The sequence below is a fragment of the Heterocephalus glaber genome, unplaced genomic scaffold (assembly GCF_053883595.1).
Source record: "Heterocephalus glaber isolate CG9 unplaced genomic scaffold, H.glaber_assembly_v1.0 deba00001442, whole genome shotgun sequence".
Lineage (NCBI taxonomy): Eukaryota > Metazoa > Chordata > Mammalia > Rodentia > Bathyergidae > Heterocephalus > Heterocephalus glaber.
Window position 1 is genome coordinate 53607705 of NW_028258296.1, and position 14789 is coordinate 53622493.

Below are 14789 nucleotides of genomic sequence, written 5' to 3' on the forward strand. Positions count from 1 at the left end.
AAGCATTCCCTTTCAAACACTGGAGCAATGATTACCCAAATACTTTTTACATCTCTGTTATTTTGTCTCTGGGAAAATCTGTGAAACATGCAGTATTCTCTTACCTAGCTAGGAAATAACTTTAAAAATATTATTTCTAATCCATCTTCATGTTTTCAAGAATGAATCTCTTATTCCCATTTCCTGGGTGGAGTGACTGAGACCACAGTCAAGAAGCAACTCCTGGGACCTGGAATCATAGAATGATTTCATGATGGGGCCAAGAATCACTATCATTTCCTGTCTGAAAGTCGAAAAACATGACCATATGAAATGAAGACTGTAGATTACAATCTGCTGGAACAACTTCAGAACACTAAAATGAGTGTGCTGCTATTATGAAGTGCATTCTAAGAGTTATTTACTGTTTTGAATGTAATCAGGTGAAGGAGATCTTCCATAGAGGTTCCTGGTTAATCTCAGACCCATGAAAGATGACTTTCACTTCATGTCAACAAAGATTTAACCCCAACATTGTGCAGGGTACTGCTCTGATGGATGTTTTATAAGGGAAGCAAGAAAAGGAGGAACTTCCCTTGGAAGCACAGCATAAGGATGGGCAGAGATGAAGTTTTGGCTCATAGCCTATGTATGACCCATCCCTGCAGATGCACGTGTGATGCTCTGTCCTCTAGCTGGCCTATCAGGAAGCAGCTTCCAGGCACTTCCCTTCTTCTAGCTTGGCTCGTACTTCCCTCCAAATCCAAATGTCTCCTTACTTCAGGGTGCTTCTCCTGTACTGGACTTGGCCTTAGAGTTCATGTCTTGGTTTCTCCTGCTGGATGTTCTTAAGATGTTGGGCTTAGGCTTGTCTTTCTGGCACATCTTCCCCTTCTCCACTACCAGAAATCTCTGCATAAATGTTCCTTTCACTGAGCTACTTATCTGCACCTCCAGAACTGGGACATGGGGCATAGATGGCCAGGAAAGGGGCCAGGAGGCTCTGGAGTGGAAGGTCTGAAAGGAGGGCACTTCTTTCTGCTTGGAGAGGGCTTTCAGGAGAACTGGCTGAAGGCCTGAGACCACCTTGCTGTTAATCTCTCTAACTTAAGGTTGCACTAGTCCTCAGGTCACACTAGTCCTCCCTGGCCCCTCCTGCTCCCTCCCCTCCACCAGCAAATGTGTTCCTGGCATGCCCACATCTGTGTCTGCACAAGCTCTGAGCCGCCCCAGCCCTGGGAGAGCCCCATTCCCTCAACAACTGCACATCTGGGGTTCAATTTTCTTTTGGGTAAGTCAGGGATACCTTCCCTATGTGGATGTACTGAGAATCAGTTAATGCAATAAAGATCTCCCCACACTCTCTTTAATACTCACAGAAGCCCTAAATGGTAGGCACATTCCTTGTTTTGCCGGTGAGAAAATTGGGTGCCTAGGGAGGCTGTGGAGAACTTCCTGTCACTCAGTGACAACTGAAGAAAGCTCAGATTAAGAAGACCAAGAAGAAAGCTCAGATTAGTCCAATTCCAGAGCCCAAGTTCTGTAGCCAAAGGTCAGAATAAGAAACTTTACTGTGGAAGCCCATAGTCCAAAGCAGGGATTGGCAAACTTCTTCTGTACAGGGCTTACTATAAAATGGCATTGTAGGCTTTCCACCCCATATTTGACCTTGGACATATATTCTTTTTATTTTTTTGTACTATGTTTTTTTTTTCTTCACATAAAGACCAGAGATCTTTCTTCACAATAAATTATTGTTTTATTGGTGTGTTGCAGTCCATTGTCTGAATGTGCCATAATTTTTTCCCTAGTACAGTATTGATATATACGCAGATTTTAAAGTATTTTTCTATTTAAAATAATGCTTTGAGATTCTTCTGTCTTTGCTAATACATGGCTGCATCTGTAACATAACTTCCAGTTGTGAAATTCTTAAGTTGATCTTTGTTTAAAACTGATAGGTGCAAAATTAAACTCCTGAGAATCTGCACCCATTTACACCTCAGCTTAGCAGGCATGAGCAAATATGAGCAAACACCACATGACAGGAAACACTTTGATCTTCAGGATTCAGGTAGGTGGAAAAATGTATTTCACTTTTACTCGTTTTTATTTGGGTTTAAGTAAACCTAAATAATTTAATCATTAAAATGCTTTTAAGCCCTGATTCTTGTTGTGCTTTCTTTTTGTTTTAACCACCCTTGAAAAATGTAAGAACCATGCTTCCTCTATAGACCATACCTTACTGTCTTTGGTCTGAAGGAATGAGCACAAGATTTGGACTTGGGAATGAGTTCAGAATGTACACCTTGTATTAGAGGCTATATTGTTAATGATTGCTCCACATTGGCATATGATATTGACTTCTGAAATGTTGTTATCACCTTTTTTTAATTTTTTGGATCCCCAGTAGCGGAGATCAAACTCAGGACCTTGTGCTTGGGAGTCAGGAATGGTGCCACTGAGCTGAATCCCCAGTCCATTGGGGGGTTTTTTTTGTATATCCTTTTATTGGTACATTTTAGGTGTAGAGTATAATGACATTCATCATTCGAGATGTGCAACTTTACATACTCTCTTGGTTCTTATTTTTTCCCCTTCCCCTACCCTCCCTTCAACCCCTCCATCCCTCCCTATTTACAAAGACTTTGTTTCCATTTTTTCCCTTTTCTCATATTAATTCCATTCCCTTCTTTACTTTCCCCTACCCTTCCCACTTCTCCTTCCCCTTTACCCCTTTTCTTCCTATTTCACATTATCTATTATACCTTCTAGTGCTTATTTACACTTTTAGTTTTTCACACTACAGAAACCATTTTTACACATTTGTGTCCTATTTATTTCACTTAAGAGTATTGCCTCAATGTACATCCATTTAGCTATAAATGTCTCTAATTTATCATTTTTATGGCTGAATAGTACTCCATTTTAGGAAAAAAAAAACCCACATTTTCTTTATCCAGTCTCCAGTTGATGGGCATTTGGGCTGCTTCCAAGTTTTAGGTATTACAAACTGTGCTACTATGAACATGGGTGCACATATATCACTGTGGTATGATTCTTTTAATTCTTTGGGGAAGATACCCAGCAGGGGAATAGCTGGGTCAAATGAAACTTCCAATCCTAGTTCTTTGAGGTACCTCCATACTGATTTCCACAATGGCCAGTCTACACTCCCACCAACTGTGGAGCAGGGTTCCTCTTTCCCCACAGTCCCACCTGCATTTGTTGTTGGTTGATTTCATGATAACAGCCATTCTTTCTGGGGTGAGGTGGAATCTCAGCATTGCTTTCATTTACATCTCTCAAATGACCAGTAGTGTTGAACATTTTTTCATGTGTTTTTTGCTATTTCTACTTCATTGTTTAAGAAATGTCTGTTTATTTCAGATGCCCATTTTTGGATTGGGTCTTTAAATTTGGGAAGTCTGATTTTTTTAAGTTCTTTATAGATTTGAGATAGTAGACCTTTGTCTGAGGAACACCGGGTGAAAATGTTTTCCCACATTGTGGGTTGTATCTTCACAGAGCTTCTTGCTGTGCAGAAGCTTTTTAATAAGAAGAGATCCCACTTGTTGATTGTTTGTGCTAGTTCATGGGCAACTGAGGTTTTGTTCATAAAATCTTTTCCTACACCAATGTCTTCAAGAGTTCTACCTAACCTCTGTTCCAGCTGGTTCAGTGTTTCTTTTTCTTTTTCTTTTTTTTTTTTTTTTTTGGTACCGGGGATCGAATTCGGGACCTTGCACTTGCATTGCACGCGCTGGAACCACTGAGCTAGATCCCTGGCCCAAGCATTTCTATTTTAATCCATTGTTTTTTTAATTTTTTTTTTTTTGGTACTGGGAATTGAACTTAGGACCTTGCATTTGGGAGGCAGGCACAATGCCACTGAGCTAAATCCCTGGCCCTGTCGCCATTGTTTTAGCATTGTTTTTTGTTTGTTTGTTTTTTTGGTACTGGAGATCGAACTCAGGTCCTTGCACTTGCACAGCAGGCAGCGAAACCAGTGAGCTAAATCCCCAGCTCCCCCGCCATTGTTTTTAACCCTGTAATAAAATTGTATAATCACCATATGTCTTAAAATATACAATTTTTTCTTTGTAAAATTCATTTATGAAGATCTTCATATAACTAATGAAGGTAAATAATTTTTGTTATTGCAAAGTTGATCTATTTTAGCATCTAGTAAGTAATTCTGATAATTATATAAATTATACATACACACATCTATACGTTACCTAGTTTTCACATTTAGGCAATAAATCTTAAGAAATTATTCTTTCAAAAAAAAGCAAACAAAAAATCATTGACTATGATGTTCCCAAGCACAACATCCCTAGTTCAGTGGATCAGAAGGATGCAGCCCAGGAATGGGACTGCTGAAGTTCTGGTAGAACATAGATGTACCTTGGAGGACTGCTGGTATATGGGAGGGTATCTTGGCTGCATACAGACTGACTCTGAGGGAGCGTGTCAGCAGCACAAAGACAAACCAAGGATGAGAAGTATGTGCCCAGAAGGAGGATGCCTCTCCCTCTATCCCATGAGGTGTTGACATGTGTAAGATTAGCCACACGTTCTGCTAACTGGAACAGAGAGCGGCCAATGGTAAGAAAAGTGGCAGAAGAAAATCTTGAGAGTGGCTTAATTATAAAAGTTTTCCATAGTGGCTTGGAAATCAATGGATTTGACTGGACTTACTCAAAAGTAATTGCAGTAATTTTTCTGTATCAATTTGAATGAGGATTCAAGATGGAAAGTAAGGCCAGGTATAGGAAGAATGAACACAAGTATTTTCTTGCCCACTTGTGTCTGTGTTTTGTGAAGATAATAGTAGTTATTATTTATCAAGTGCCAACTTTATGCCAAGTACTTTATACATATCATTTCATTTAATCATAACTTTATGATACATAGATTACTGCTTCCACTCCAGAAGACCAAGACACTAAGCTACCGATCCAAGATCACCAGTTAATCATCAGGAAATCCAGGACTTGTATCTGTATCTATTTGACTCAAACATATGCCTTTTTAGGATTAGAGGAAAGTTATTTAGTTACTTACAATTTTAACTTTTAAACCATGTGATTATATTGTTACCTACATGATAATAAATATAATTAAAATAAAACTGAAGCTCTCAGACTTTCTGGCAAAGAACCTGTTTGAGAATCATATATACAGTGCCTCATTGGAATATAAATATTCCCCATTGGACATCTTATAGATTTAAGTTTTTGTATGTTTCTTGATTTTCTTAGTAATGTGGGGTTATGTTATGTTCTTTTATGATTTCTTGTGTTTATTTGGTTGTTACTTTTGTGTATTTGTTCTTTCATTGGCTCTGATTCAATAGGTGTCTAAGTTCTCTCCGTTTCTGCTCCCTATCTAGTTTCTTCACCTCAAACCCCTTTTTTTTTTACTTTCTTTTTCAAGGTAATTGAATCTGGAATGTGTGATTAAGGGGGTTAAGGGCCTGTGATTATTAAAACACTGCACATGAGTGACTAGTTTGGCACTCCTGTGATCCCAGTAGTCAGAATAAGATAAAAGGGGCAGAAAGATGCTGTTAAACCTCCTTGTTGCCTTTACTGTCTTGTGTGCACTGTATTGTTTCTCCTCAGTGACGCTGTTTGCCATTCATGTCTTGGAGCCAGCTGATTATGGACTGAAACTTCCACGAACTATGAGCCAAATAAGCCCCTTCCCCTTTAACTTGGGTGTCAGGTATTTTGTCTCAGCAACGAGAGAAAAGTAACTAACATGGGGAAGATTGAGGAACAATACTAGAGAAGATAGGAGTGACTTCAAGGGAGCTAAGTATGGGGAATTTAAAAACTGGGGAGGAAGATTTTACAAGTTTGGAAAAAGAAAGTCCCACTTCATCTGCAAGAGGCTTTGGGGGGCATCTAAACACAGTCACAATGCTCCCCATCCTAAGGCTTTGGCTCTTTGTAGCTCACCTAGCTTACTCTCCTATCAGCAAGTTCTGACAACCACATAGCTTTCCTCAATTTCAAAGTGAATCCCCTTTCTCCCATATCTCGCCCTTCCCCCAACAAAATATCCTCTGAAAACTCTTAATATTCACCCAAGTCAACTAAAAGTACTCCAATAAAATCAGACCCCGGATCAACCTTACCTTCTTATCTACCACTATTCCCCCTCCAAACCTCCCCCTACTCATCCAACCACCTCTTATTCTCCTTACTCCACCTCACCTACCTGATTGCAGAGCAACCACAAATAATAAACTGTCATAGAGGGCATGGAGAACAGACAAAGGGGAGAAGAGTAAGTGCAGGGACTATCATATAGAAGTGCTATAAGATTGAATCTATGGATGCTGTTGTAGTAAGTATTCTTTTGGCAAAACATAGGGACAGAATTGAAATTACTTAAAATAAATAACAGAAGGAACAACAGTAGCTCTGGAAGTACAAAGCTGAAACTTACTCACAGGGAGGCAACATATAAGCCACAAACTCTCCTCACTCCTTTAGTCCCCAACCTGCAATAACCTCCCCTCCAAAAAAAAAAAGAGGGGGCCATATGTATTTTTTTAAAATAATATGATATCTTTTCAACCGATGATGTTACTCTCACATGGGGGACCCTAGAGAATGTCACATATCACAGAAAACCCCCTACACTTCTGGTGCTTAGAGAAGAAATTGAAAATGCGTGTGCAGCCATCTCAATGACCAAGCTTACCCAACCAGTAGTGCACCATACTAATAAATGTCCGGAAGCTAATGGCCATCACTTTGAGCACCTCTCGTAATTGTAGAGGTCAAAAGTACCTTGTGTTACTCTCATGATGTCTCAATTAATTTGCTATTAAAATATTTATACAAGTTTTTTTTTCCTGAAGTGTCTATACATTTTTTGGCAGTCTCTGTATATGAACAAATAAACACAGATACACAGAGGAGAATGAGGAAGCAAGGAAACAGATCTCAACACCGTCCCATCAAATCTCCCAAGACAGAGCAAGGAGTCACAAAGGGAGAATAAAATCAATACAAGGTAGCAGAAATCTATGAATAGTTCATAGAAGAGATGAAGAAAATAGATGAGTTCAAAGAACAAATGAATCAAAAATTCACAGCAATTTCAGTCAATATACCCATGGTGAATTTCAGGGAAGTAGGTAAAGAACTGGACAAGCTAACAAAAATAGTTCAAAATCTGAATAACAGATTCAATCAACAAAAATATGAAATCCTAAAAAATATGTCAGATGGGAATACCTGAAATAAAAAACTGTATAGAATTCATATATTGCAAAAATGACCAATGTGAAGACAGAATGTCCGATATTGAGGACAAAATAGTGAATTATGACAAAGATTTTAAAGAAGCCAAAAGGAAAATAAGAGAACAAGAGAAGACTATCCAGCAGCTACTAGATGACAACAAGAAAACCAATATAACACTAAAGTTAGAAGAAAAACTAGCAGATAGCACAGATGGATTCCCTAACATGCATAAAAAAATTATGTAAAAACATTTTCCAAATATAAGAAAACAGTTTAAAACACAAGAGAGTGATGCCTATAGAACACCAAACAATTATTATGAAAGGAGAAGTTCACCAAGGCATATCTTTATTAAATTACCAGATACCCAGCAAAAATCCAGAATTTAAAAGCAGCCAGAGAAAACTAAAAGAATCACATATAAAGGTAAATCAATTGAAATCAATCACAGCAGACTTCACAACACAAACGCTCAATGCCAGAAGAGCTTGGGGTGAAGTATCTCAGCCCTAAGATCAAATAACTTCCAACCCAGAATAACTTACCTAGCAAAGCAATTCTTCAAAATAGATGGAAAATAAGGTATTTCCATGAAAAAGTGCAGCTCAGAAGATATATGAGTGTTAAAGCAGCTCTAGAGAAAATATTTAAGAATATTCTTGACAGAAACAACAAACCAGCCACAGCTCAAAGCACAGAGGAACCTAGTGAGATCAATGCATAAACAAACAAAAAAAAACATCAGGAAAGAAAAACAAAGGATACACCATCAGATAAAGAAGGCAATGATAGTAAATAGCTCAGTAATATCTCTCAATGTTAATGTCCTCAACTGTCCAACTAAAACACACAGACTGGCAGACTAGATAAAAAAACAGAATCCAACAATCTGTTGCATACAAGAAACACATCTAACCCAAAAAGATATTCACAGACTGAAAGTTAAAGGTTGGAAAGCAATTGCATGCACCAGAACCCTAAAAACAAGCAGGGGTAGCAATTCTAATATCAGATATGGCAAACTTCAAGCTAAAACTGATTAGAAGAGAAAAAGAAGGTCAGTACATGCTAGTTAAGGGAATAATCCAACAAGAAGAGATAACACTTATAAATATATATGCACCAAATATCGGAGCACCTATCCCCATAAAACAAAAACTGCTGAAATAAAAATAATCAAATAAACACTAACAATCACAGCAGGGGATTTTACACCAGACTTTTGCAAAGAGATAGATCATTTAAACAAAAAACTAATAAAAAGGTATGGCTGTTTTCACTATATTGGTTCTCTATTCAAGAACAAGGGATATTTTTCCCTGTTCTGATATCTTCTTTGATCTCCTTTTTCAGAATGCTGTAGTTTTCACTGTAAATGTATTTTACTTTCTTCATTAGGTTAATTCCTAAGTATTTCATTTTTTCTTGATGCTCTTGTGAAAAGTACTAGTTCCATAATTTTTCTCTCAGTTCATTTGTTATTTGTGCACAGGAATGCTATTGATTTTTGCATGTTGACTTTGTATCCTAATACACTACTGAAACTGTTATACATATTTAATGCAACCCCAATCAAAATACCAATAGCATACAGCACTAGAGAAAACAAACCTAAAATTTATTTGGAACAAGAAAAGACCTAGAATAGCAAAAACAATCATAGGCCAAAAAAAATTGGCAAGGTAGGGAGCATCATGATCTTCGGCTTGAAATTATACTACAAAGCTACTGTGATAAAAATAGCATGGTACTGGGAAAAAAACCCACAAACTAGCCCTGAGGATCAGTGGAATATAATTGAAAATGCAGAAACAACTCCAAACACATGCAGCTACCTTATCTTTGACAAAGGAGCCAAACACCTTCACTGGAGGAAAGATAGTTTCTTTAATAAATAGTGCTGGGAAAGCTGACTTTCGATATGCTAAAGATTAAACCTAGACCCATATCTCTCATCATGCACTAAACCAACATCAAAATGGATCAATGATCTAAATATTAAAATAAAACACTCAATCTACTGAAAGATAGAATAGTAAAACTCTTGAAGACATAAGTGTAGGCAAAGACTTTATGAACAAATCCTCAGTTGCAGAGGAAATATTACAAAGACTCAACAACTATGATCTCACCATATTACGAAGCTTTTGCACAGGTTAAGAAACCACCAACAAAGGAAAGAGAGGAGACCCAAGCAGCTTGGGCCCACAACTAAATGGATGCACACTGAGGCCATACTCTTAAGTGAAATAAATAGGACAGTCATGTGTAAATACTGAATAGTTTCTCTGGTGTGAGAACTGAAAGTGTAAATAAGGATTACAAGGTATAACAGATAAAATGAAATAGGAAGAAAAGGTCCAAAGGGGAAGGGGAAGTGGGAGGAATTGGAGAAAGGAAAGAAGGAAATGGAATTAATATGAGAAAAGGAAAAAATGGAAACAAAGTCCTTGTAAATAGGGAGTGGTGGAGGTCTTGAAGGGAGGGCAGGGGAATGAGGAAAAAATACGAACTAAGATATATTATGTAAAGGTACACATTTCCAATGATGAATGTCCTTATATTGTAAACTTAAAATATACCAATAAAATTAATTTTAAAAAAATTAAAGAGACAACCCACACAATATGAAATTGTTTTACCAGCTATCCCTGAAAGGACTAATATATAAAATATATTAAAAAATTTAAAAAACAGACCCCCAAATTTAAACACCCAATCCAAAAATGGGCATCTGAAATGAACAGACATTTCTCAGATGAAGAAGTGTGAAAAGCAAATAAATATATGAAAAAATGTCAACATCACTGGTTATTCAAGAATTGCAAATTACAACACTGAGATTCCATCTCACTTCAGAAAGAACAGTTATCACCAAGAAATCAACCAATAACAAATGCTGGCATGGCTACAGGAATAAAGGAACTCTTCTCCACTGTTGGTGGGAATGTAAATTGGTGCAACAAGTATGAAAATGAGTGTGGAGATTCCTCAAAAAACTGAAAGTAGAAGTTCCATTTGACCCAGCTGTTTCCCTTCTTGATATCTTTCCAAAAGCATCATACCAGAATGATATATGCACACCCAGGGGTAGGGATTTAGCTCAGTGGTTTTGTTGCCTGCTGCGCAAGCACAAAGACCCGAGTTCGTTCCCCAGTACCAAAAAAAAAAAAAAAAAAAGACATTTCTGATATATGCACACCCATGTTTATAGCAGCACAATTTGTAATAGCTAAACCTTGGAAACAGCCCCAATTCCCATCAATGGATGAATGGATAAACAAAATGTATTTTTTATGTACAATGGAGTACTACTCTGCCATAAAGAAGGAAAAGCTTGAGACACTTTTACATAAATGGATGCACCTTGAGACCATACTTTTAAATGAAATAAATGGGACACACAAGTTTACATATTATATTGTTTCTCTTGTGTGAGAAACTGAAAGGGTAAATAAGGACCAAAATAGATGACAGATATAGAAAAGTAGGAAAAAAATGTTCAAATGTGAAGGGGAGCAAGGGAAGGAGGAGGTGGAAGGGAAGGAAGAGAAAAGAAAAACAAAATAGAATAGAAAGAATAACTGGAAACATAGCTTTTGTAAATGAGAAGGGTTGAAAGAAGGAAGGGAGAATGGGGAAGAAAGAAGAACCAGTATATATCATGTACATGCACAAATACCCTACGATGAATGTTATCATTATGTGTATCAGAAGTGTACCATAAAATTAATTTAAAAAACCAATAAAGAAATTTCAGAACTGAACCACACTCTTGAAAGTATGGACTTAATGGATATATACAGAGTATTCCACCACTCTGCAACAGAATATACATTCTTTTCAGCAGCACATGGTACTTTTTCCAACATAGATCACATGCTAGTCCAGAAATCCTGCTTAAGTTAATATAAAAGAACAGAAATTACCCCATGCATACTATCAGACCACTGTGCAATGAAAATAAAAATCAACAACAGAAGAAATTTTGAAAATGGTACAAGCTTCTGGAAAATTAATATACTCCTAAACAACCAATGGATCACAGAAGAAATCAAAGAAGAAATTTAAAAATCTGGAGGTTAATGACAATGACGATACAACTTGTTGAAACCTGTAGGATACTATGAATTTGTTTCTAAGAGGAAAATTCATCATAATCAATGTTCAGATTAGGAAAACAGAGCAAGCTCAAATAGACAACCTCATGAGCAATCATAAGATACTTGAGAAACAACAACAAACCAGTCCCAAACTGAAATTAAAGAGGGAAGTTATAAAGATGGGAGTGGAAATCAATAAAATTGAGACAAAAAATCAATAAATCAAAGAGCTGGATCTTTGAAAGAATAAATAAAAAAGCCCCTCACCAGACTTACCAAGAGAAAGCAAGAAAATACATCAATGCAATTAGAAATGAAAAAAGTGAAATCACAGTGGACATTGTGGAAATCCAGAAGATAATAACTACTTTGAAAAATTATATTCCAACAAGTTAGTGAATTTTGAAGAAGTAGACAGATTCCTAGACACATGAACTACCACAACTAACCCAAGAAGATGTAAATATGATTAACAACCCAATAACAAGTAATCAAACTGACACAGTCATAAAAAAATCTACCAACTAAAAAAAGCCCAGGACCTAGTGGATTCACTGCTGAGTTCTACAAAACCTTTAAGGATAACATTGAACATTATATAAATACATTCAACCATAAAATCTAGGAAATTAGAAAGAAAATAGAGTGGCAGCACTAAATGGGGTGGGTTCATTTGTGAATGGTTTTCATTTGCACATAGAATTATCTGGGTCAGCAATTCAGAGTATGCATACCTCTGTGAATTTTCCAAGTACTCTCTGGCAGATGCATGTTATATTATCAGGGCACCCAGAGTCTCATTTTTAAATTCTTCTCCCCACCATCTCAACAGTGACTCAGATTGTCCAAGACTTCCAGAAGCTTAACAGTTTCAAGGTTTACAATTTTTTTCAGGGAGAGAACAGCATCCACCATAATCTTTATTATTCCTCCATAACAGCTACCCTTGACTTCTACTGCTGTGATGTTCTTTCCCACATCACTATAGTGTTGCGTGCAAAGATAGCAACTCTTTTGAATGCATGTTTCCTTGTACAGCCATAATTCTCCGGAGCACAAACACTGGTGCCTAGGTGAAGCTCACTGTGTGTGTCCAAATCTGACCTCCCCCACTCTGGCAGATTGCATCATTAGTTCTAGTTCTCCACAACACTCCACACCCATACTCTTTGGCATATGACTTTGGAGTTTCTTCACTAAAGAGATAGAGTATATTTCCCACCCCTTCAATTTAGACTTAGCTATGTGATTTGCATTAGTCAATACAAAAAGAAGGAAGCAAAAATGTATCATTTCTAAGATTAGGCCTTGGCCTTAAGAAACCTCATGCGTCTTTGTGGAACTGAGTTGAGTCACCCCAGCCCAGCCCTCTTAAATAAGCTAAACTTCAGTAGACTCGCACATATTTGAATTTATCTATTGAAAATTAGTGGAGCCATGCAGCTGAGCCCAGCATAGATTAGCCAACCCTTAATCAAATTGCAGTCTTGAGCTAAATAGGGCTTATTGAGTTTGCCACTGACATTCCATGGTTATTTGTTCCAAGGCATTAGTGTAATCCTTGTCCACAGGGTCATAACCTCTACACTCTGTGTTTAGCTCAGATCATCAACCTTGATTTCACTTTTACTCAAGATAATTGCATTGCAGAGACTTTATAGATCTTCGCTGTCCCTGTCCTTAGTTGGGGGCAATCCTATTCTACCTCCAGTAGATCGCTATACCTTTGATCCTGGGGACATAGGGTTAAGGTCTTAGCTACTGCATTCTTCAAGCCTGTATAATCTTTTTGTAAAAATTTAATAGCTCCTTGCTACAGCTTCTCTTCCCAAAGAGCTGGGCAAGTTTGTGAGGGCTCAAAAATCAGAAAGTTTATTTTTAAATTTTCATCCAGAAAATGATAGTCCAATCAGTCAACTTTTACGCAGCTAGGAAGGATTTGTCAAGATATATCTTGACAGAGCCCAAAAGCTTGTCTGGTTGGAAAAAAGTCTCAGACAATATACTGCATTACAGAAGTCTTGGTCTGGCACCCCATTACATATATAATCATAAGGTAGTAATTTTATGAACTAATTTTACATTCAATAAAACTTAAACATAGACATTTTATGTTTGCGTTAGTTTTCCATCACTATAACAAATGTCTGAGATGATCACTTGTAAACAGAAGAGCTTTATTTAGCTCACAGTTTGAGGTGTTTCAGTCCATGATCAGTTGTCCCTGTTGTTTTGGGCCTGTGGTGACACATTGTGGCAGGAGTATTTGTCAGAGCAAAACAGCTCACCATGCACCTGGGAAGCAGAGGAGGAGAGAAGGAAATACTGCGGTCCCAGTATCCACTTCAAGGCTACACCCCCAGTGACCTAAAGGCCTCCCACTAGACCCTTTCCCTTAAAGATTCCAGCACCTTTGAAGAGTCCCAAGCTAGAACTTAATATTTAACTTATGAGCCTTTGGGAAATATTTATCAAACCATCGCAGTGTCTCCCCCAAATTCCAACAACTAAGGTAAGACAAAGCAAGGATAAAACTAAGATTTTAAAATTCTACATTCAGTTTTCTTGACACATAAACCACATTGGGGAGTGTGGCCCAAAGAAGCCAATAAATAGCTTCCCTCTTTGCTTTGTACAAATTGCCAAACAGAGAACTGGTAAACGGGAACAAAAATACCTGTTGTTTTGGAAGGAGGCCAGGGTGGAGGACATAACATCAGCCAAGTACACTTGCCAACACTGGGCACCAAGAGTGGAAGAACTCTCCCCTAGAACATCAAAATAAAACATGTTCTCTCTGGGCAGCCCACTCCCAAGAGGAATAATAATCTAAGCTGAGCATGCTCACACTTATCAGCCAGTTAAGACATTCCATCTTCCCCTCAGGAATGGAGAGAAATGGGAGAGGAATAAGCCAGGAATTTCACCAAACTGCTCCCTTCGAAAAAAGAAAATATCACAACTTGGGTAAACATATTCCCACAATGCCCCACATTTTCTTAATATCAATGAGTTAGGCTTCATTAGAAAAATCCACAACTCAAACACTCTACTTTTATAAATCAACTATGTCAGTATGTCTTCTGTCTATTAAAAAAACAGAAAAAATTGTAACCCTTAAACTCTGAAGTATGTGAGGTGGAGTGGGATGGGATACATACTGCATCGTCCTGAAATCACACTACCTAGTCTATTGTCAACTTTGCCTCTCTATGAATTTCACCTAGCTCTCCTCAGATCAAAACTTCTCTGTTTCATCAGTTTGTTAACTAATAAGAGACCAACTTATTTCTACTTAAGATTAGTAATTCTAACAAAGTTGCTGTTTCTCACACTCACATGTAGTGGTGTACTTGTATGCTCAGATTTATCTTTAGAAAAATCATCTGTTAGAAGAATCTGGGCCTTAAAGAGGTTGCTGTTTTAGCATATTTGTAAT

The 14789-nt window shown here is 37.5% G+C and overlaps 2 long non-coding RNA genes across 5 annotated transcripts in view; one reads left to right on the forward strand and one right to left on the reverse strand.

Annotated features, from left to right (window-relative positions):
- Nucleotides 1-14789, forward strand: part of LOC106010137 (uncharacterized) — a 28936-nt gene that overhangs the window by 13029 nt on the left and 1118 nt on the right. Inside the window, exon 3 of the long non-coding RNA XR_001184066.3 lies at nucleotides 1941-2053. This is a non-coding gene — a long non-coding RNA (uncharacterized LOC106010137). The remainder of the gene's footprint in view (nucleotides 1-1940; nucleotides 2054-14789) is intronic.
- The window catches only part of LOC147827749 (uncharacterized), a 54161-nt gene that overhangs the window by 8405 nt on the left and 30967 nt on the right, over nucleotides 1-14789 (reverse strand). For all 4 annotated transcript variants that reach the window (XR_015452076.1, XR_015452078.1, XR_015452077.1 and 1 more), the window contains 2 exons: nucleotides 14028-14118; nucleotides 105-13645 (listed from right to left, as the gene is read on the reverse strand). This is a non-coding gene — a long non-coding RNA (uncharacterized LOC147827749). The remainder of the gene's footprint in view (nucleotides 1-104; nucleotides 13646-14027; nucleotides 14119-14789) is intronic.